Raw genomic sequence first — 24,334 nt, 5'->3', positions numbered from 1 at the left:
GCAGATGCCGGGATCTGTATTGATCCCGACATCTGAGGGGTTAATGGCGGACACCCGCGAGATCGCGGGCGTCGGCCATTGCCGGCGGGTCCCTGGCTGCGATCAGCAGCCGGGATCAGCCGCGCATGACACGGGCATCGCTCCGATGCCCGCGGTTATGTACAGGGCGTAAATGTACGTCCTGGTGCGTTAAGTACCACAGCACCAGGACGTACATTTACGTCCTGCGTCCTTAAGGGGTTAACCTCAAGCCTTGACATTATTCCTTTTATCCTAAGTGAGCTACACATATTTTACATTTTCTATATATAAAAAAAAGGTTTTGCCTGGAATACCCCTTTAAACTCACAACTTATCTAAAAGTCATAGACAAACTGGTGAACTGTAACGGTTTTATATAGACCAGTGCTTCCTCCAGTTGTTGCAAAACCACAACTACCAGCATTCCCTGTCCGGCCATGCTGGAGTTTTTAGTTTTGCTACAGCTGAATGCACATTGGTTGGGAAACACTGATATAGAATATAAGTAATATACTTGGTATACTAATATGAACTCACTATTAGCATTCACTACAATCTTTAAAATGATGATGATAATCACAACTATTGTATCTGATGGAGCATTCTACAATTCATTTCATACAGACTCCATAAGAAAAGGTGAATCTCTGGTTACTGCTCTTTTAAAATGGTACCTGTCATTTGTAAAAATAAATAAATAACCTTAAAAGTTTGGCCATCAGGGGTCCTCCTTCTGGTCCTGCCTGTAGTCCTGCAGCAGCTTGGCAGAGACAAAAGTCATTAAAGGGGTACTCCAGTGAAAACCTTTTTACTTTTAAATCAACTGGTGGCAGAAAGTTAAACATATTTGTAAATTACTTCTATTAAAAAAAATCTTAATCCTTCCAGTACTTATTAGCTGCTGAATGCTACAGAGGAAATTCCTTTCTTTTTGGAACACTGATGACATCACGCGCACAGTGCTCTCTGCTGACATCTCTGTCCATTTTAGCAACCATGCATAGCAGATGTATGCTAAGGGCAGCATGGTGGTTCAGTGGTTAGCACTGCTGTCTTGCAGTTCTGGGGACTTGGGTTCAAATCCCACTAAGGACAACAATAAATAAAGCGTTATTATAATTATAATGACGACAGCAGAGAGAACTGTGGTCGTGATGTCATCAGAGAGCATTCCAAAAAGAAAAGAATTTCATCTGTAGTATTCAGCAGCTAATAAGTACAGGAAGGATTAAGATTTTTTAATAGAAGTAATTTACAAATATGTTTAACTTTCTGCCACCAGTTGATTTAAAGGAAAAAAGGTTTTCACCGGAGTACCCCTTTAAATGCAGATGGGACCTTAGCTCAGTACAGTGTATAGATTGTATAGAGCTGAATGCTTTCAGTGAATAGTGCTAAATATTGTGCTGAATATTTCTGCTCCCTCTGCAAGCTGCTGGGCAGATCTGACATACTATAGAGCAGTGGTCTCCAAACTGCGGCCCTCCAGATGTTGCAAAACTACAATTCCCAGCATGCCCGGACAGCCTTTGGCTGTCCGGGCATGCTGGGAGTTGTAGTTTTGCAACATCTGGAGGGCCGCAGTTTGGAGACCACTGCTATAGAGTGTAGTGGCCAGAGCTGAGGAAAGTGTTGTGTGGTCTTAGCCAATTACAGCCGGTCACACACTGAACTTCTCTCGGCTGTGTGTAGCTGAGTAAGGGAGGAAGTTCTCCCCAGCAGGGCTTTAGATGATTCCCAAAAGCTTTACTCAGGAAATTTTATTGTATAGATTTACATGCTGCTTTTTTTTTCTAGCAAAAGCTGGGACTGGATCAAACAAAGAGGAGAAATAGAGGGGTATAGTTTTCTGGAACTTTCTGGGGCTAAACCATTCATCTGAATGCATATGCACATATGCTGCAAGGCCATGTTCATTAAAAAAAAAGGCTGTATTTTATTTGCAGATTTTTTTCTCCACCTGTTTTATTTCTGCTATTGTCTAAAAAATGGGCAAAAAAAATAAAATAATACTTCCATTTTTTACGGCATGTAAACATGGGTTAAAGGGGTACTCTGGCGCTTAGACATCTTATCCCCTATCCAAAGGATAGGGGATAAGATGCCTGATCGCGGGGGTCCCGCCGCTGGGGACCCCCGTGATCTTGCACGCTGCACCCCGTTAAAATCAGTCCCTGGAGCGTGTTCGCCGCTCCGGGTCTGATAACTGTCGATCATGGCCCCCTCCCATAGGCTTGCATTGAGGGGGTGGAGCGTGACATCACACGGGGTGGACCCCGTGACATCACAATGCTCTGGCCCCGTGATTGACAGTAATCAGATCCAGAGCGAACACGCTCCGGGGACTGGTTTTAACGGGGTGCGGCGTGCAAGATCACGGGGGTCCCCAGCGGCGGGACCCCCGCGATCAGGCATCTTATCCCCTATCCTTTGGATAAGGGATAAAATGTCTAAGCGCCGGAGTACCCCTTTAAGACTTTGCTTTATACTTTTCTTTCCTTTTAACTTTTGATATTGGCTAACATCATACACGTCAGCATTACCGCGCTGTGTGAACACTATAGCAACTATTTAGGAAGTTCTAAAATAGCACCAAATATGCTGTAAACGCACCTTCCAAAAAAAGTTATGTTTCAATGGAGTAGCAAATTTTTATATTCATTCACTGCTAACCCATCTGAACTACACTTATATTATGGCTACTTTTTTTGACAATTTCATACTGAATATCTCACTCTGTTTATATGCAAATCTGTGCCGTAATCCCTTACAAAAGCTGCATGAGTCAATGCAAAAAGTTACGGAATTTGCGGAAGAAAATAAATCTACAGTGTGTTGGCTTTACAAAATAGTATTCTACCCTTATAATAATAACTCTTTATTTATTGTTGTCCTTAGTGGGATTTGAACCCAAGACCCCAGCACTGCAAGGCAGCAGTGCTAACCACTGAGCCACCATGCTGCCCTTAATAATAACTCTTTATTTATTGTTGTCCTTAGTGGGATTTGAACCCAAGGCACAAGCACTGCAAGGCATCAGTGCTAACCACTGAGCCACCATGCTGCCCTTAATAGTAATAATAATAACTTTTTAAGTTATTGTTGTCCTTAGTGGGATTTGCACCCCAGGCCCCAGCACTGCAAGGCAGCAGTGCTAACCACTGAGCCACCAGAGTTTAATAACTCTGAGAGTTTAATAACTCTTTATTTATTGTTGTCCTTAGTGGGATTTGAACCCAAGGCCCCAGCACTGCAAGACAGCAGTGCTAACCACTGAGCCACCATGCTGCCCTTAATAATAATAATAATAATAATAATAATAATAATAATAATAATAATAATAATAACTTTTTATTTATTGTTGTCCTTAGTGGGATTTGAACCCAAGGCCCCATCACTGCAAGTCAGCAGTGCTTGTGGTTAGCACTGCTGCCTTGTAGTGCTGGGGCCTTGGGTTCAAATCCCACTAAGGACAACAATAAATAAAGAGTTATTAAAATAGTAATCTAGGTTATGTAAATGTTAACTGCTAAACTGTATTTAACAATTCCGTGAATGTAACATTCAGTATAAGTGCATGCAATATATGGTAATGGATTTTGGGAGCTAAAATCTGGAATGAAATGTATGAACATATGTGCAGAGCCATAACATGCATAGAAGCGGCAGCAGGCCTGACGTGTAAACACGCATATCACTTATTCATTAACTTCTTTCAGCTTTTATAATTAGTCGTCTGACTAAATTACAGTACAGCATGGAGACTTGTCAAAGGCAAAGGGTTATATTTCAAAGAGCACACTTATTAGCAGAGAAAGGGGTCCTGAAATGTATGTAACCCCGACAGCATAAGTGATCTGATGTTATATTTAACACGACCACAGTGTAATCTTATGATTTATGAACTTGTCTGCAGTCAGTAGCCTGTCCTATATATACAGCCCTCAGGAAGATCCTACCAGGCCAGTTATCTGCCTGCTGTGCAATTAAAATGCTTGTGTCTAATGAAGAAGCTATTGCCTGTGACTGTGAGTATCAGAGAAGGAAGCCTGAACCTCCCATGGGGACTACAACAAAACATCAAGTTCCAGTGATAGAGTCCAGAGCCTTGGTACACTGGCTGCAGCTGTCTCCTTGATAAATGTTCCCACAGAGAATGAGGGAAGTGACATTCCTGCTCCCCTCTCCTGATAATCTGAAAATCTTCCCTGCAGGCTTGGCGCGCTGCAGACCTGCAAATCCGGAATGGCAGACAAGTCTTTATTCCATTCCATAGAGGTTACGTGAATAGCAGGAGATAAGCCTGCACCTCTATGCATTTTAAAGGGAAAGAGGGGGGTACTGTGCTCAAGATCTCTCTGAACTTACGGAAAAAAAAAAAGCAAGATTCAGTGTCTGTAGTACTAGTACCCCTAGTTTTCCTTTATTCCTTTTCCTATATTCATCATCTTGGGTATAAGAGGAACGAAGTTGTCTTGATCTCTGTTGAGTCTTCCATATATTTGGTTGTTTGCTCTATGCATTTTACACATGTAAAGCACTAGCAAGGAAAACGATAAGAAAGTAAATAGGCTAACGCAGACCATGAAGAGTTGTATATGTCGGCTGCAGTGTGAAGAGTCAGTGACACTTATGTTTTAAAAGGTACCGTATTTTTCGCACTATAGGACGCATCGGCATATAAGACGCACCCAATTTTTAAGGTGCAAAATCTAGACAAAAAAGATTCTGCACCAAACAGTGATCTTCAACCTATGGACCTCCAGATGTTGCAAAACTACAACTCCCAGCATGCCCGGACAGCCGTTGGCTGTCCGGGCATGCTGGGAGTTGTAGTTTTGCAACATCTGAAGGTCCGCAGGTTGAAGACCACTGATATAGGAGGTAATACTCACGTGTCCCTGCCGCTCCGGACCCGTCACTACTGTCCTGGATGTCGCTTAATCACTGTCGCCGCGTCCCCTGGGTGTCCCCGACGCCTTCTTCCCCGGGATCCACGCTCTACGTCGCCGTCATCACGTCGCCGTCATCACGTCGCAACGCACGCCGCTCCTATTGGATGACGTGACGGCGTGCGCGACGACATGATGATGTCGAATGAGAGCGCCGGCCATGCGGGGGATCCCGGCACGGAGCAGACACCGAGGAGGCAGGTAAGGTCCCTCCCGGTGTCCTGTAAGCTGTTCGGGACACCTGAACAGCCCGACTGAGCAGCAGGGTTAGTGTCACTTTCCCTTCAGACGCGGCGGTCAGCTTTGATCGCCGCATCTGAAGGGTTAATACAGGGCATCACCGTGATCGGTGATGTCCTGTATTAGCCGCGGGTCCTGGCCGTTGATGGCCGCCGGGACCGCCATGATAGGTGTGTATTCGCTGTATAAGACATACTAACTTTCGTCTTACACGGCGAAAAATACGGTATGTCCTGTCATATAAATAAAACATAAAGGGGGGCATTTATCATGTGCAGCACATAAATAAACCTTCACTCATTTTAGGTCTGAACACCTCTTCGTAAAACTAGCTGCTCAGTTGCTTTCATTGTGGCCTACTAAGGTGGTTGTGTCCTAAGTCAACCCTAAAATCATAAGGAGGGTGCGCCCCCAGCACCCACTCTCCATGCAATGCCAAACGCCCTTCAAGCCTCCAACCCCTTGGCATGAGTGTCAGACCCTCTAAAGTTGAACAAATTTTGCACAGAAATGGTGATGTTTGAGCAAACATCATTATTTTTGTGCACAAATTTGCTACTTTTACAGGGGTCTACACAAGTGAAATGGCTTCATAAATGTCCTCCAAAGGGTCAGACATTTATGCCATATCCACAGGATACACAGAAGCATGCCCTACCTCTGAGACCCTATCCTATCTCTAGACTAGGGATCTTCTGAACCCTGTCCTGCCTGTTTTAGTGGCTCCTGTGAATGGAGGGGAGGCTATGCTGAAGATACCATAGATTTCCAAGATGTGATTTTTTTGTATAATTTGTTATTTTTATAAACAAGTCCTAAGTTGTTAAAATGCCACTTAATGTGCTGTACTTGCATTATGCTCATACTGCAATTTTTATAGTAATCACAGTATTTGATCTTAGGATCTCATTTTTCTGAATAAGAGTTACTTAGCTTGGGACATTGAGAAACACTGGTCTAGACTATGTGTTTCTCAATCTGCGGCAATTGTACCCTAGGGGGGATTCATCTTTTGGCTGGGCACCATTGCTTTCAACTGAATATGCGTAGACCTGCAATAATATAGTGTATCAGCTTAGTGTCTACACTCTTTAGTTCACAGAGGATTGTTTAGACTGGATACAAATAGCATACTCAGTTATGAATAGAATCTAATGTGGAAAAAACAGAGCAGAGCTTCCTCTAAGGACAGTATGTCTGTATAATGTACACAGAAGATAGTATATACACACCGCACGGATGTGTACTAACCTGATGGGGTTGTGTGCCAGACACAACCACCATGAAGAGTCGTTCAGTATTTATCACAGAGCTGCTTCCCGGGAGTATGGCTGGGATCACCCCCTGCCGGCTTGTGAACGTCTCTGAAGTGGTGAAAAAGGTCCGGGATCTGCGGCGCGTACCGTGTAGAGATGACAGGAGCGTATGGTAAAAGGTTTCTTTATTGCCCAATACACTTATCCGAGAAAGTTTACTGCAGTAAGATACAGCAAAATTTTTAGTAGGTTCAGGCCTCTTAATACATTTGGAGGAGAGCCCATGAAAAGTTGATCAAGGAGACCTCTAGTACTGATCATCTACATGACCAAAGGTTTGTTGGATATCCCATAACATGAGGCTGTCCCCTTTTTGGCTCTTACAGTCTCTTATGTGAAGGATTTCCTATATATTTTGGTGTAACTGGTGTATGGGCCATTTATATACCTTAAAGGGGTATTCCAGGAAAAACTTTTTTTTTATATATCAACTGGCTCCAGAAAGTTAAACAGATTTGTAAATTAGAGAAGAAGAGCTGAAGAGCTCAGGGACTTATCACTGTCATAGGGTATGACCTTTGCCATAGTGAAATTTATGATCTGCTAGATGTGCCTGGTCACCTGTAAGGGCTAATATTGTGAAGTGGAAGCATCTAGGAATAACTACAGTTCAGCCATAAAGCAGTATACCCTGTTAGCTATGATGAAAGATTAATATAATTATATTTCTTTTGGAGACATGGGGGATATGATCAACATATTAAAGGGGTTATCCAGGAAAAAACTTTTTTTTTTTATATATCAACTGGCTCCAGAAAGTTAAACAGATTTGTAAATTACTTTGATTAAAAAAATCTTAATCCTTTCAGTACTTATGACCTTCTGAAGTTAAGGTTGTTCTTTTCCTATCTAAGTAATCTCTGATGACACCTGTCTCGGGAAACGCGCAGTTTAGAAGCAAATTCCCATAGCAAACCTCTTCTAAACTGGGCGGTTCCCGAGACACGTGTCATCAGAGATTACTTAGACAGAAAAGAACAACCTTAATTTCAGAAGCTCATAAGTACTGAAAGGATTAAGATTTTTTTAATCAAAGTAATTTACAAATCTGTTTAACTTTCTGGAGCCAGTTGATATATAAAAAAAAAAGTTTTTTCCTGGATAACCCCTTTAATATGTTGATCATATCCCCCATGTCTCCAAAAGAAATATAATTATATTAATCTTTCATCATAGCTAACAGGGTATACTGCTTTATGGCTGAGCTGTAGTTATTCCTAGATGCTTCCACTTCACAATATTAGCCCTTACAGGTGACCAGGCACATCTAGCAGATCATAAATTTCACTATGGCAAAGGTCATATCCTATTACAGTGCTAAGTCCCTGAGCTCTTCAGTATGACCTATAGTACTACCAATGATTGTCTATTAGGATTACAAGGCTGGGTGCTTGATATTATGCACTTATTTCTTATGGGTGGTGCTAAAAACATCTGAATTCAATGTCTAGGAGTAGTGTCTCAATACTTTGAGGCATATAAAGGAGAGTTTATGAACTGTTTTTTCTAAATTTAAAGGGGTTCTCCACCATAAGGGGATTTTGGTACGTACCTGGCAGGCAATAATGTACATGTTTAGGAAGGATCTGCACTTGTCTTGGGGCTAAATGGCTATGTTGTGAGATTACCATAACACTGTGGCTAGCTTTTTGTGAACTGCTATTTTCTGTTTGACTTTTCTTTTTTTGACTACAAATCCCACAATTCCATCTTCCTCCCTCCCACACGTCAGCCACCCCACCCATTGAAACATAAATGAGCTGCATCCTTTCAAATCAGTGTGGTTTTCAATCAGGGTGCCTCCAGCTGTTGCATTAGTTGCAGATTGATCCCTCCACCCATTGAAGCAGACAGGCTCCCTGTCATCAGCTGACTAGTGATGTCAGGTCTCGGCCACATTGCAACCTGGGAAAAATCTGAGACAACAGTCATTTTGTATGCTGGTAAAAATACATATTGGGGTGAAAATCACATAAGAATAAGAATTGTGATAAAACCGTCACACACAGGTACAGACACTATATTATGAACTACACTAACTTTACAGCCCCTGTAGCATAGTCAAATAAAAAAAAAATTACTGGAATACCCCTTCAAAACAAACATGCTCCAAAGAGAGCCTTTAGTAACTTTGGTGCAATTGAATGTAAGAAACCTATAAATGGCCTATAAATAAACGTGGGCCATAGTGAATATGTGGCCTCTGAAATGATGAGGGTCCTTAGTTTTGAAAAAGTGGATGCAAATATTCAGTAATCTTTGTTAGCTAATCTCTTTCAATGACTGTAGTGTATCTTAGATGAGATTAGTTATTTGCAGTGATCTCTATGGTAATATAAGGACAACACTATATTTGATATCCTCTACAACGTCTGCAACACAATGTAAATAGCATCTTCCAAGAGATTCCCAGGATATTCTCTAGTCTCAGCCTCATATCTTCAGTGGGAATTTCCAACAGGGTTTTTTTTTTCTTTCCTATGTAACATCTGATCTAATATAAACCCTTCGGCGCCTGCTGACTTCTCTTTGCTGGTAGCATAATACCAGAGTATCAAATAGGGAAGATCCCTCTAACTTTTGGGTCCGACTAGCAAGATCTATGTTACATGTAGCACTTTATGTAAGGGAAAGAGAGAAAAACACTACAGCAAGGAAATTACATTTACATGGACTGCATCATCTCACATATGGTTACAAAGTCCACATTAAAGAGAGTCTGTATCCTTCATAGTCTTTCAAAGAAGAAATATAATTATCTGAGGCCTTAACAATCAGATTGATCATGTGTGTGTTTTTGTAGCCCGACACATAGGGTCTGCAAATTATCATGTACACATTGCTAGAAAGTGAGTGGTCGTTTAGGACTCTGGCCATTTAAGTGTTAAATAGTGTATTAAAATAGGCACAGAAATATATTTTTTGTTATTTCAATGTAATAACATACACATATTGTAATATTTGAGGTTGGGGCTAAAGATACAGTTATTCAAAAGAATTTATTTTTCATTTTTAACAGCCTCATCCAACACATACATATTTTTTTTTTATCCTGGAATACCCCATTAAATGGCCTCTATATAAAAAGATACAGATATTGTTTAGATGTTCATTTGTTAATTTAAAAAAATCAAATATAAATTCTTTAATTAAAATATTATTTTTTTCTCTAACGATAATTATGGCCACTGCTTCACACTGATATCAAAAATTCCTTTGCTCCCTGTAGTAAAGAGTTGGTACAGTTGAGGTAGCTGTAGTGGAACTAGTGGCACTAAGATTTGTAACCCTAAGGCTATGTTCACCCAGCAATGTCCGCACAGAAAATCTCAGTGCGGACATTGCCCGACAGCCGAGTCCTGGCATAACATGCCGGTGTTAGGACCGCTCGGTAATGTGCCGTCTCATAGATGGCATTGCATTCCGTGTGGGGCCCGCAGACAGAATAGTCTATTCTTTTTGAGGACAACGGGATTTGAATTTCTGCGCCTGATGTTTCCAGCACGGAAAGTCTGCTATGTGAACAGCCCACTGCCGCTGTGGAATCTCCGGAAATGTTATCGTGTGAACAAAGTTTAACCGTAATACATCAGATACTGCACATCTGATAAAGTATAATAGGTTGAATCTTATAAGTCGCACAAACTTGTCCTACACAATGGCCGACGTTTAGAATTGTCTCTAGACTGTTTTTTTGTGTCTAGAAAAGGTGCAAAAAAGGCGCAAGCAGGGTTTATTTGCACCTTTTGGTTTACACATTTCTGCTGATTTTGAGTTGCAATCCACTGATTTTGGCAATACACATGATATGGAAGGGTTTTATGAAAAGGCACAAAAAAGGTGCAAAACAACTGAAAAGTCTAAAACTACACCAGCCCAGACTTAGCTTAGCTTTTTGGTGCATGTGAATAGAGAAATTTTAGAAAATGTGACCTGCACAAAATGTATCAAATGCTCTGTGACCATTTAATAAATGTGCTCCTACACATTACCAGCACACAAAAAAGGGTGTAGAAAAATGCTTCACTTACACCTTCAATGATAAATGCTTCACTTACACCTACAATGATAAATGCTTCACTTACACCTACAATGATAAATGCTTCACTTACACCTACAATGATAAATGCTTCACTTACACCTACAATGATAAATGCTTCACTTACACCTACAATGATAAATGCTTCACTTACACCTACAATGATAAATGCTTCACTTACACCTACAATGATAAATGCTTCACTTACACCTTCAATGATAAATGCTTCACTTACACCTACAATGATAAATGCTTCACTTACACCTACAATGATAAATGCTTCACTTACACCTACAATGATAAATGCTTCACTTACACCTACAATGATAAATGCAGGCCATACAGCAATGTTATTGTTGTATAATACAAATTTCCTTGCAGATTACTTCATCCTACTTTCCAATATTAAACAGAAACAGCTACAAATTTATAGCCGGTAGCAGAAAACCCCAGCACTGTGTCTCAAAATGCTATTTTGTAGGTGTGGATTTCCCCCCACATTCCACCCAAAAAGATGTTTCTGGAGAAATTGCTATTTCTCTTTAGTATGGATTGGGTGGAAACTTCTGGGACCTGTAGTGCGTGGCCGTCATCAATATACAAGCTAAAACGGTACGTGGGCCAGCACATTTGTAAAACTCTTCTTTAGGGTAGGCTCACATGTGCCGTATTTTTCTGCATATTTTTTGCAGCTGATTATGCAACCGATGAACTTAAATTGGTAAAAAAAATATGCATACGGCACCCATTTTTAAAATATTAAAATCCATAAGCTAACATGGTAACATAATTGGGCATAAAAAAAATGAACACAGTAGAAACGTACGTCACTAGTCAACTAATGTGTTTTGAACCAATAGGTCCTTATTTCTTACTCATAGCAAATGATACATTTATTCTGTAGTCAGAGGTACAGCAGTTACATTAATTAGGTTTGGTTCACACTACGTTTTTTCCATACTGTTCTCAATCCGTTTTTCTAAAGAAAACCGTATGGCAAAAAATGGATGGAACAGTATGGAAAAAAGTAAACCGTATGCGTTTTTAAACAGTATACTGTTTTTTAAAGTGCATACAGTTCCGTCAGTTTTTATTTTAAAAAAAAACCCATACGTTTCTGAAAATTTTGTCCATTTTTAATGGGAGGGGACTTGGGTGGGGACTTTAGGATTCAAATGCGCATTTGCAAAGTAAAAACGTATACGTTTTTACCATATGGAACATGTGCGTTTCCCATTGATATCCATGTTAAAAAAAACGTATGCAATTGCAGTACGGTTTTTAAACCGGAGACAAAATTGTGGTCAACCACGGTTTTGACTCCGTTTTAAAAACCGTACTGCAACTGCATACGTTTTTTTTTAACATGGACGTCAATGGGAAACGCACATGTATACGGTTCCATACGGGAAAAATGTATACGTTTTTACTTTGCACATGCGCATTTGAATCCTACAGTCCCCACCCAAGACCCCTCCCATTAAAAATGGACAACATTTTCAAAAATGTATGTTTGTTTGTTTTTTTATAAAAACTGACAGAATTGTATGCACTTTTAAAAACATTATACTGTTTAAAAACGCATACGGTTTACTTTTTTCCATACTGTTCCATCCGTTTTTTTGCAATATGGTTTTCTTTAGAAAAACGGATTGAAAACAGTATGGCCAAAAGGTAGTGTGAACCCAGCCTTACTGTTCCTTAGCAGAATCCATCAGCCTTACACTTACCTTTTCCCGTTTTCCCTTAGTTTCTTTTATTTAATTTCCTTACATCCCTTTCTCCCCTTTACTGGTTTATCTTAATCTAACATACCAAATAAGTCATTCTCTTTTTTGTAGTTATACTGAAGAGAACAAATACTTTACTGCCACTTTATAATTCCTCCACATTATGTTACTGCAGGATGACTACTTTTTTTTTTCCATTGTTATTTTATTACTGTTATGTGAAGAAACAAAATCAATAAAAAATGTATTAAATAAACAGCAAAATGTAATTGAGAATTGCTGCAAATAATGACCAGTGGATCCGATACTGGTAACAACATTGCATAGGGAATGGAAATGTCAGAAAACTGCCACAAAACACAGATTAGATCTAATCCGCAACCATTTTCACCTATGATTTTTGGTAATAATCAACAGATTATGTCATTAATGATCGGATTGGAGTGGATCTTATCCTCCAGCAGTTGTGAGTTTTACACTGTTCAGGTTTCCCATTTGTTAGGACATTCCGCGTGTGATTTGTGTCATTCTCGCAGCCAGCGCTGGCCGACAAAGTATTCTTTTTCTAGACTTTCCGGCATTAGGACATATTTCTATAAAATTTACGAGCACAAAAAATCCTTCTTTAGCAGTCTGCTGTCCCTGTAGATCCTGATCACTATGCTGTTTATCGGTTGTGTTTTATGGCTTTCTTAGCCTGCACCGCATTTGTTACATTGTATGGTATTTGGTGCCAGACTTTATTTTTTTAATTTATTTTTTTTACATGTGATGAAATATTAGCTACACAATGAAGATGTTCTGTGGAAAAGCCACTAATCTGACCGGAAATTCATTTTTAATTCTACAGGTAGAAATCATACAGAAAGCTTCCCATTACTATAAGTAGAGATGAGCGAAGTTACAGTAAATTTGATTTGTCACGAACTTCTCGGCTCGGCAGTTGATGACTTTTCCTGCATAAATTAGTTCAGCTTTCAGGTGCTCCGGTGGGCTGGAAAAGGTGGATACAGTCCTAAGAAAGAGTCTCCTAGGACTGTATCCACCTTTTCCAGCCCACCGGAGCACCTGAAAGCTGAACTAATTTATTCAGGATAAGTTATCTACTGCCGAGCCGAAAAGTTCGTGACGAATCGAATTTACTGTAAGTTCGCTCATCTCTAACTATAAGCATACACTATATACAGTGGTCCCTCAAGTTACAATATTAATCGGTTCCAGGACGACCATTGTATGTTGAAACCATTGTATGTTGAGACCATAACGCTATGGAAACCTGATAATTGGTTCTGAAGCCCCCAAAATGTCACCCAAAAATAGGAAAAAGTGAGAATTAAAGAAAAATAAGTAGATAACTAATATAGATAAAGCAAATCCTTATATATAAAAGTAAGAAATATCTGCTGGGAGCTGTAAATCACTGTCTATGTCAGTGTTTCCCAACCAGGGTGACTCCAGCTGTTGCAATACTACAACTCCCAGCATGCCCGCACAGCCTTCGGCTGTCCGGGCATGCTGGGAGTTGTAGTTTTGCAACAGCTGGAGGCAACCTCTTTGGGAAACACTGGTCTGTGTAGAGGACAGGAGCTTCTTCAGGGTCCTGTACAGAACACGCAATGTCCTAAAAAAAGGGAAATGGAGCCGCCCTCACCTGATGCCCAAAGGAGAAGCTAACCCTGGTACAGGTAAAGAGTACAAAACATGTAATACCTCCCTGTACTGTAGGGGGCGCTACCAGACACAAGTCAGTGCATACACTTCAGTAATACAGGTAAAGAGTACAGAACATGTAATACATCCCTGTACTGTAGGGGGCGCTACCAGACACCAGTCAGTGCATACACTTCAGTAATACAGGTAAAGAGTACAGAATATGTAATACCTCCCTGTACTGTAGGGGGCGCTACCAGACACCAGTCAGTGCATGCACTTCAGTAATACAGGTAAAGAGTACAGAACATGTAATACATCCCTGTACTGTAGGGGGCGCTACCAGACACCAGTCAGTGCATACACTTCAGTAATACAGGTAAAGAGTACAGAATATGTAATACCTCCCTGTACTGTAGGGGGTGCTACCATACACCAGTCAGTGCATGCACTTTAGAACTACAGGGGTTTTACCAGTGAATTATCCATTCTGATTGGTCGGTTCTTCCGGCCATTGACACGTTTCGCAGATTCCATAGTATTGTATGTCGAGTCTGGTTTCAAGTTACAATGATCCAGAAAAGACCATTGTATGTAGAAACTATTGTATGTTGAGGCCATTGTAAGTTGAGGGATCACTGTATATGAGAAAGATGGCGGGAGGCCATTGAAACGTTGCATTGTAACATGGGTGAATAAAGTACATGTTTACTTTTGAACAAACCCTGGTGTGCTGCGGAATTTGTTTGTATCTGGCTTGAAGTAGACAGACCGCTATATATATATATATATATATATATATATATATATATATATATAGCATACACTATATCCAAAGCATTGTTTCAATACAGCTTCTGCAACATTCCATGTTGTCAGCTTATGGGTTTTTAGCTGGGTTTACACAGCGGAAATATCTGCAGCATATTTAATTTTGAGTTGAAATTTTCCTCCTCAAAAATTTGCGTCTATTTTTTTTTTTTTTTTTACTGTTTATATATGAAAATCTGTATTCCAAACAAAATGTGTCAACATCTTTCCGTTGTGTGAACCCATCCTCAGGCTGGCATTTTGATCAGCATTCAGTCAGTACTTTAAGCCAATACCAGGAGTTGGGTCCAAAACACAGAAAAACGCACTTCTTTGTGTAGGTACCACTCCTCCTGAATTTCGGACATAGGACAGTCACATGTACATGCATCAAATATGCGCCTTTCTATAGCTACATCAAATATGCGTCTTTCTATAGCTACATCAAATATGCGCCTTTCTATAGCTACGTCCACATATCATTTAATGTGTTGATGTATTTTATTTGGCACGCACATTTTTGTCTGTTATCGACAAAACTGCAGTTTATTTTTCTTCTGATTATGGACAAAAATGCGCACGTAAAATAAAATATGACATTACATTTTAGAATGTGTGAACTTGGCCTATTAGAGTCTTAAAGGGGTACTCTGGTGAAAACCTTTTTTCTTTTAAATCAACTGGTGGCAGAAAGTTAAACATATTTGTAAATTAGAAAAAAGAGGTTTTTTTTGTCCAGACCTCCAGGAGAATAAATGCTATAATTAATGCAGTAATAAAAGATCGTGCTTCAATTATAATTAACTATAATGTATTTTATTAAAAATTCTGATATATATATATATGTATAGATAATTGTATTTTCCCCCACAGAGGATTGCACAAAAGGACTTAACCCATTCAATACAGTTTATGCATCAGTGATGAATTTCATTAATTTTTTTAATTCTTAATACTCTTAATTTTCATATTTTATTGTAAGATATATACTGTTTATCTCCTCCACAAGGGCCCTCTGTGGGGGGAAATACAATTATCTATACATATATATATATCAGAATTTTTAATAAAATACATTATAGTTATTGAAGCCCGATCTTTTATTACTGCATTAATTATAGCATTTATTCTCCTGGAAGTCTGGACAAAAAAAAAAAACTATTTTTTTCTACATTTGTATATTGCAGCTTGGGTATAGCTGCTTGTCCATTTGACCTCGGGGAATATTTAATTGTGAGCTGCACATAACCTTCTTTTTTCTTTTATATTTGTAAATTACTTCTATTAAAAAATCTTAATCCTTCTAGTACTTATTAGCTGCTGAATGCTACAGAGGAAATTCCATCACGAGCACAGTGCTCTCTGCTGACATCTCTGTCCATTTTAGCAACCATGCATAGCAGATGTATGCTAAGGGCAGCATGGTGGCTCAGTGGTTAGCACTGCTGCCTTACAGTGCTGGGGACTTGGGTTCAAATCCCACTAAGAACAACAATAAAAAAAGCATTGTTATTATTATTATTATAATAACGTCAGCAGAGAGAACTGTGCTCGTGATGTCAGCAGAGAGCTCTGTGTTCCAAAAAGAAAAGAATTTCCTCTGTAATATTCAGCAGCTAATAAGTACAGGAGGATTAAGATTTTTTAATAGAAGTAATTTACAAATATGTTTAACTTTCTGCCACCAGTTGATTTAAAAGAAAAAAGGTTTTCACCGGAGTACCCCTTTAATACACAATATTTATCTAAAAGTAACAAAGTAACAGGAATCCCATGTCATGTCTGCAACTGGCACAAAATAGTGACTAACAGAAATGTATTTAGCTTAAAAACTACTAAAAAAGACTGCAGTGTGTTTTTACATGTTACATGTATTTTTTGAGTTGTTGTTTTTAAATTATGTTTTTTTAGCACCTGCATTTTTGTGCCTTTTTCAGTTTTGTTTTCCCGATAGAAATCACGTGTTTGAAAAACTATATTGATTGTATGTGTACTGTAACTTGACATACGCCTAGGCAAATGGAGGTAAAAAGAGCTTGGGGGAAATCTATCATTGTCTGTGCAAATTACATTTTTTTTAAATTAAGTTTTATTACATTTTTTTTTTTTTTTTTTACTCCTTTTTGCCTAGGTGTTCTTGTCATGTGTACTTCTCCGAAATGTATTTAAGAGGTGCATGTTCTTCATAAAAAGGTAGCTTAGACAACTTTAGAAGTGCGGTCCAGACTAGTGTGAGGTTGCACAAAAATGTGCAACAATTCTTAAAAAATGATTAGCATAGCATGAAGACTACGGTATATTTCTTGCTCTTTTACTACTTTCTTACTCTTTTTTTTTTTTTGCATCTTTTCAAGCTGGTGATTTTTTCATTATTGTTTAGGTGTCAGAATCAAGTAGTTGTCTACAGTGGTCATGAATTTATTATGTAGGACTTTTGGTGATGAGTCCCCCAAAAAGCCCTCAATTTGTCACAAGTCTACACCAGCCTGGCTTGCAATACTGGCTGTAAAAAACATTAGTAAAAAGTCGCACAAACTGTCGCACAAACTGTCGCACTGGGTTAAAAAGTCACAGAGGAGGAACCATGCAAAGAAATGTGTACTTGCACTTGCAAATATTGACTTAATTATAGGTGTAGAAAAATCATTTACCTACATCAACCATGGCAATGTTTTCCAACCAGGGTGCCTCCAGCTGTTGCAAAACTACAACTCCCAGCATGCTGGTAGTTTTAGTTTTGCAACAGCTGGAGGCACCCTGGTTGAAAAACATTGCCTTATTGACTCCCTCAGGATCCTGGACCAACCGCACCTTCTCCAACCCCTATAGTTACACCCCTTTTAAAATCAATCAATAAATTAAAGGGGATTTCATATAACTTCAGTAATAAAATATTGTAAATGCTGACAATGATTTATTTAAATAACTGCAAAGGCTGCTTTAAATAATATGTGTTGTGTCATTTAAACTTAATGGCATTTACTATAAATCCTACCATTCAGATTTTGGTCTCATAATGGCAAAGTATCAAATGCTTCTGCCTACTGGAAGTGATGCAGATTCTGGGGCCGGGTGACTTATCTTCTGCTAATCCTCTGGTAGGAGGGTGAATATTCAAATTGGATTTACAAACCGTGAAAGAGGAAACCTAAAGGGGTATTCCAGACCAAAACTTTTTTTTTATATATATATATATATATATATATATATATATCAACTGGCTCTGGAAAGTTAAACAAATTTGTAAATTACTTCAATTAAAAAATCTTAATCCTTCCAATAGTTATCAGCTTCTGAAGTTGAGTTGTTTTTTTCTGTCTAACTGCTCTCTGATGACTCACATCCCGGGAGCTGTGCAGTTCCTATGGGGATATTCTTCCATCATGCACAGCTCCCGGGACGTGACATCATCATTGAGCAGTTAGACAGAAAACTTCAGAAGCTAATAACTATTGGAAGGATTAAGATTTCTTAATAGAAGTAATTTACAAATCTGTTTAACTTTCTGGAGCCAGTTGAGATATATATATATATATATATATATATATATCAAAAAAAGGTTTTGCCTGGAATACCCCTTTAACGTGCATCGAAATGGTGCAAACAGAATAGACTGCTGGGAACACTGACATAAATTGATAGGTGACAAAGATTAAAGGGGTACTCCGGTGGAAAAACATTTTTCTTTTTTCTAAATCAACTGGTGCAAGAAAGTTAAACATATTTGTAAATTACTTCTATTAAAAAATCTTAATCCTTCCAGTACTTATTAGCTGCTGAATGCTACAGAGGAAATTCCTTTCTTTTTGGAACACTGATGACATCACGACCACAGTGCTCTCTGCTGACATCTCTGTCCATTTTAGCAACCGTGCAGAGCAGATGTATGCTAAGGGCAGCATGGTGGCTCAGTGGTTAGCACTCCTGCCTTGCAGTGCTTGGGTTCAAATCTCACTAAGGACAACAATAAATAAAGACTTATTATTATTATAATAACGTCAGCAGAGAGCACTGTGTTCGTGATCTCATCAGAGAGCATTCCAAAAAGAAAAGAATTTCCTCTGTAGTATTCAGCAGCTAATAAATACAGGAAGGATTAAGATTTTTTTAATAGAAGTAATTTACAAATATGTTTAACTTTCCGGCACCAGTTGATTTAAAAAAAAGAAAAAAATATGTTATTCCACCGGAGTACCCCTTTAAAACGATGGCTTAAAAATGTGGGATGAAGAAATGTCTGCGGAACGCAGATGGCTTGATCACTGGAGCTGTTGAATGATGGAGAACGCTGGAACTATGGCTGCAGAGTGACAGGGACAAAGTGGTTATGGCAGCAAAGTGAGGGCAACAAATAGTGACTGTTATTGCTGCAGAATGACAGGGGACATGACAAGAGACATAGTGACTTAGCTGTAAAGTGATGGGGAGAAACAGCACTACTCAAGCTGTGGAATGACAGGGGGCGCAGCAGGTGTAGCTGTGGAGTAACAGGAGGCAGTCCCAGCAGTTACAGAATTAAACCCATATGTATTACATATATTGGGAATACCTTGGTAATACCGTCCTGTATAATCCGCAACTAGAGATGAGCGAACTTACAATAAATTTGATTCGTCACGAACTTCTCGGCTCGGCAGTTGATGACTTATCCTGCATAAATTAGTTCAGGTGGGCTGGAAAAGGTGGACACATTCCTAGGAAAGAGTCTCCTAGGACTGTATCCACCTTTTCCAGGCCACGGGAGCACCTGATAGCTGAACTAATTTATGCAGGATAAGTCATCAACTGCCGAGCCGAGAAGTTCGTGACGAATCGAATTTACTGTAAGTTCGCTCATCTCTATCCACAACCTCTGTGTGCTTCTGTGTAAAAGAGGAGGTACATGGAGGTTACATATGAAAGAAGTTGGATACTATATGACAGTGGTCTTCAACCTGCGGACCTCCAGATGTTGCAAAACTACAACTCCCAGCATGCCCGGACAGCCGTTGGCTGTCCGGGCATGCTGGGAGTTGTAGTTTTGCAACATCTGGAGGTCCGCAGGTTGAAGACCACTGCTATATGACATATTAGCAGAGCAAGGGCCTGTAATATGGCTTTAGGTATGGACCCATAGAAATGGATGCTAGTATAGTAATCTGCCCCTATGACAATGCAGATACATGATGTGCAGGGTTTTCTTTTGCATAAGCAGCATTTATGTGAAAAAAAAAACACAAAAAGAAACTGCCATACTATTTATTTGGTCCAAAAAATGCTGCGGACAAATGTTATCTGGTAGTCCATAAGGTCAGGCCCACATAGATTTTTTGTGTTTTTTTTTTTTTTTTTTTTTTTTTACACATTAGTGATGTTTTTAGGCTCCATGGCAGCTTTTCAAAATTGGATAATGCTCTGGTGCTCTGGTTATGTGGCTTTTTTTTTTTTCAAGAAATTGTGGCTTTTGCCTCTCATAGACTTTTATAGGTAAAAAAAAGAAGCCATAGATATTGGCATTTTTTTCTAAGGTCTGTTTGACGCAGTTCTTTAAAACAAATAATTAAGTCACAGGATTAAAGAATGACATAAAAAAAAAAACACCGCATAAACTGCATCTCGGGAATGAAAAATGAGGGGGAAGATTTTTTTTTTTTTTTTTTCGGGCCAATAAAACCCCAAACAAAAGTTGTGTGTTCCTGGCTTTAGAAGCCTTCTGATAATATGTGCAAAAGAGAAAGTAATATCCAGATCACCCATATACCACGGCCGGAGCATAGATAATATCATAGGAAAACTATAGGAAATGTATGGCTCTTTAGGCAAGGCAGCCTGTCGACATTCAATTCGATGTCTTACAACAGTTTGAGTTTTCTGTTCAGCTCTTTGACCTTGTAAGGCTGGGTTCACATATATCAGTCGTCCGGCACAGTTTCCCTCCGGCGTGCACCGGAGGGAAACTGATGCTAGAACTGATCCCATTCATTTGAATGGGACAGTTCACAATCATCCAGCGTCTCAATTTTGACGCCGGATGGTTGGACATGCCGGACGGCAACGGACAGGGAAACGCAGCTTGCTGCGTTCCCCTGTCCGTTGCCCAGAAACAATGGACGCCGCATGCCATACAACTGATGAAAAGTTGTCATCAGTTGTGGCATCAGTTGCGTCGAGATTTAGGCTGAGTTCACCTATGCCGGATGTTGGACATATGTGAACCCAGCCTTACAAGATCATTTCCAGAGAGCAGTTCACACTATGGGGGACATGTATCATTATTTGTGTATGGTAGAAGCAGTTTACCCCTTTTCCCGAATTCTAAATGATGCGCAGAAGCGCTAAATTTTATCAATCAAGCGCAATGAGCTTCATAAATTGGGGGTAAATATAGTAATCTCCTCAATCCACTCTTTGGAAAATAGAATCGACGATTTAGAGCATCTTGCTACGTTAAGTCCAAGATGAGAAAGCCTATATAGATGCACCAAACTGACACAATATTATGAGTAAATATAAATCTTTATTATAATCAGATAAGATAAAACATGATAAAAAATCAGCAGCAGTTAGAAAGAAAACGACTCCGAACACAGATATTAAATAATGTCCAATAGGCACATGGAATGGCACATAGATATAGGTATACAATACTCAATGAAAAGTGGACTTAAAAACAAGCCACAGTACATGTATATATATAAAGAATACACCTAGAGGTGCCTAAGTAAACCCAGTACACTAATGTAAACAAGAAGGACATATAAAGAAGTATAGCTAGTGTAGTGTCATTTGCCCAGTGCTATCGGCAGTAAAAATACAGAGAGACAAGGATGTTGCCCATACATATCTGAGGGGAAACAAACCACCTCGGTAAAAGTTGGAGCATCGGTTGTCCCTGAGACAAGTTATATTGAACATATAAGACTGTCCATGCACCTAGCCAACTGACACCCAGCTATACTTACAAAGGTCGGGAGCCTACCCCTACGTCGTTTCGCTCACTCGCTTCCTCAGGAAGCGAGTGAGCGAAACGACGTAGGGGTAGGCTCCCGACCTTTGTAAGTATAGCTGGGTGTCAGTTGGCTAGGTGCATGGACAGTCTTATATGTTCAATATAACTTGTCTCAGGGACAACCGATGCTCCAACTTTTACCGAGGTGGTTTGTTTCCCCTCAGATATGTATGGGCAACATCCTTGTCTCTCTGTATTTTTACTGCCGATAGCACTGGGCAAATGACACTACACTAGCTATACTTCTTTATATGTCCTTCTTGTTTACATTAGTGTACTGGGTTTACTTAGGCACCTCTAGGTGTATTCTTTATATATATACATGTACTGTGGCTTGTTTTTAAGTCCACTTTTCATTGAGTATTGTATACCTATATCTATGTGCCATTCCATGTGCCTATTGGACATTATTTAATATCTGTGTTCGGAGTCGTTTTCTTTCTAACTGCTGCTGATTTTTTATCATGTTTTATCTTATCTGATTATAATAAAGATTTATATTTACTCATAATATTGTGTCAGTTTGGTGCATCTACATTCAGGCCCGTTAAGTCCAAGATGGCTTATATTTGCGCAAAAAAAAAAAACAGCTCTTGCGGCAAAATTTTTGGTGTAAAGGAAAAGTACGCAGGTAATAAATTCATGCGTTCTATAGATGTCACTCCAAGGTACCCCGATTCGGCCACATCTGGAGGACATGCTCTACCAAAACGTGCGCAAAAAAAAGCGCAAAAAAAAGGGCTTGCGCAAAACTTTGCGCCAAAAATTACACACAAAACAGGGGTAAAATCTTTAATACATGTCCCCCTATATGTGTATATGATGCACTTGCTATTGACATTTATCCTACATACTATACCACACAGCAGAACTGAATAAGTAGAGAAGCGTGTGGTGACACAGAATCAGAAAAGGCAGTGATAGTTCTATACTTACCTGAAGGATGCGGCCTGGCGGGTGGAGATCCTGGCATGGCGATGTTTGTTGAGATGCGGATCATACCAGAGCAGATTTCCTTATGGCTCCTAAGTCCTTTTGTGTGGTGACAACTCCAGAGTAAAGCCCTTGATATGTGAACTTGTGGAGTTGATATTAGATAAACAAGTGTAAATTGCGTTCATTTTTTCCCCCCCCTTTTTCTATAAAAAAATTTATTCTTTCATGGAATTGGAAGACTGAGTGGCCACCCTGTTGTTTTTTTATTGGGCTTGAAATTGCTGCAATATTTCCATCTATATAACATTCAGCTGTAGAAGTGCTCAGAGGAGGAACAGGTTGTTTACAGTCTACGGAAGAAGAAAAGAAGTTTGGTTGCTGCAAAGAATTTTACGATTTTTATGACTAGGAAGATCGTGCTGAGGAGCATATTGGCCTCATTTTCATGGTTGAGCTGTTAATAAAAAGAAGAATTTTGGTTATAAAGAAAACCCACAGTACAGATCAGTACAAGACACGACTGTGTATATGACAGGAAAGCATTTCATGTAGTTGTTTTTAATATTCATGGATTTTTCATATACAGAATAATAATAAAGGCTAAACATTCTGTTTGGCATTGTACGCTACCCTGTAAGGATGCCAGCAAGGTTTTGAATTACATATCAGATCAGTGCCAAAGATAAACCACTTCAGGAATGTACAGATTTTAAAGGACACTTTATGTTTCATTGGTTACATAATTTCTCTGGAAAATTTACATAAAGAGCGTGAAACACATGGTGGTATTTTGTTTTGGGTTTAGGACAGTATCTGTCTTTGGTCGAGTAACTTCTGGCGCATCCAGTTTGTCTTTCTTGTACTAAACAAGTTTGCGGGTTGCAGATGGAGACAAGAATTGGATATGCAATACTGTAGTTTTTGGATAAGGTAAAAAAAAAAAATAATGTGTTTACATCAATAAAGGGACCAATTACTATTTGCAATTATTGACTCCCATCAGCTAATCACCAGTTCCCCATGACTGGCTGAGCGGGCTGTCACTGCCGAGACCAGTAGTTATTATTCCTGTGGCTAGGGGATATAATAACGGGATAATCCCTTTAAATTATACATAAAAATTAAACAGGTATGCAATAACCCTTGATTAAAGTTTTTGTTTTGTTTTGTGTATACAGCTTCTATGCAGACATATAAGTTTCCACAGTAACAGATTACAAATTAACCCTGTGTAGTTTGCTCCTGAAAGCACAAGTTTCCTACTTTTGACCAACAAATATTCATATGTTAGGTAGGTTAGCAGGAGTTAAAGCTTTACTCTCATTTCCCAAAACTTTTAAAGACACGTAGACAAGTTTTTAGCAGTCAGTCTCAACGATACGATCCCTAGAGATAGCCAAGAAAATAGTGTGCTTCACTCCCCAGCTTAACGCTCAATCCAACTTGTAGCAATAAACAGGCTGTATTATAGTGTATGGAGACCATCTTCTGCAGATCTCGGCTATGTCTAGGGATTAGTAGGGGTGTCAGCACTGAGACCCTAGCCAATAAAAACTTTTGACATGTCTGCATAGTAAAAAAAAGAGAAGAGCAATCCAGCATCTGATCAGAAAAATAGTAATCCAGCATCATTTCAGTGCATCTTGAAATGT

The 24,334-nt window shown here is 39.3% G+C and overlaps 1 protein-coding gene and 1 long non-coding RNA gene across 2 annotated transcripts in view; one reads left to right on the top strand and one right to left on the bottom strand.

Annotated features, from left to right (window-relative positions):
- The window catches only part of LOC130282505 (uncharacterized), a 341,939-nt gene that overhangs the window by 81,638 nt on the left and 235,967 nt on the right, over window positions 1-24,334 (bottom strand). The window contains exon 3 of the long non-coding RNA XR_008846426.1: window positions 22,683-23,136. This is a non-coding gene — a long non-coding RNA (uncharacterized LOC130282505). The remainder of the gene's footprint in view (window positions 1-22,682; window positions 23,137-24,334) is intronic.
- RBM20 (RNA binding motif protein 20) overlaps window positions 1-24,334 on the top strand; it is a 334,442-nt gene that overhangs the window by 94,225 nt on the left and 215,883 nt on the right. The window lies entirely within an intron of this gene.

The sequence above is a fragment of the Hyla sarda genome, chromosome 7, assembly GCF_029499605.1.
Source record: "Hyla sarda isolate aHylSar1 chromosome 7, aHylSar1.hap1, whole genome shotgun sequence".
In the NCBI taxonomy this organism is placed as follows: Eukaryota; Metazoa; Chordata; class Amphibia; order Anura; family Hylidae; genus Hyla; species Hyla sarda.
Note: the sequence above shows the minus strand (reverse complement) of the source record. Positions and strands in the feature narration are given on the sequence as shown.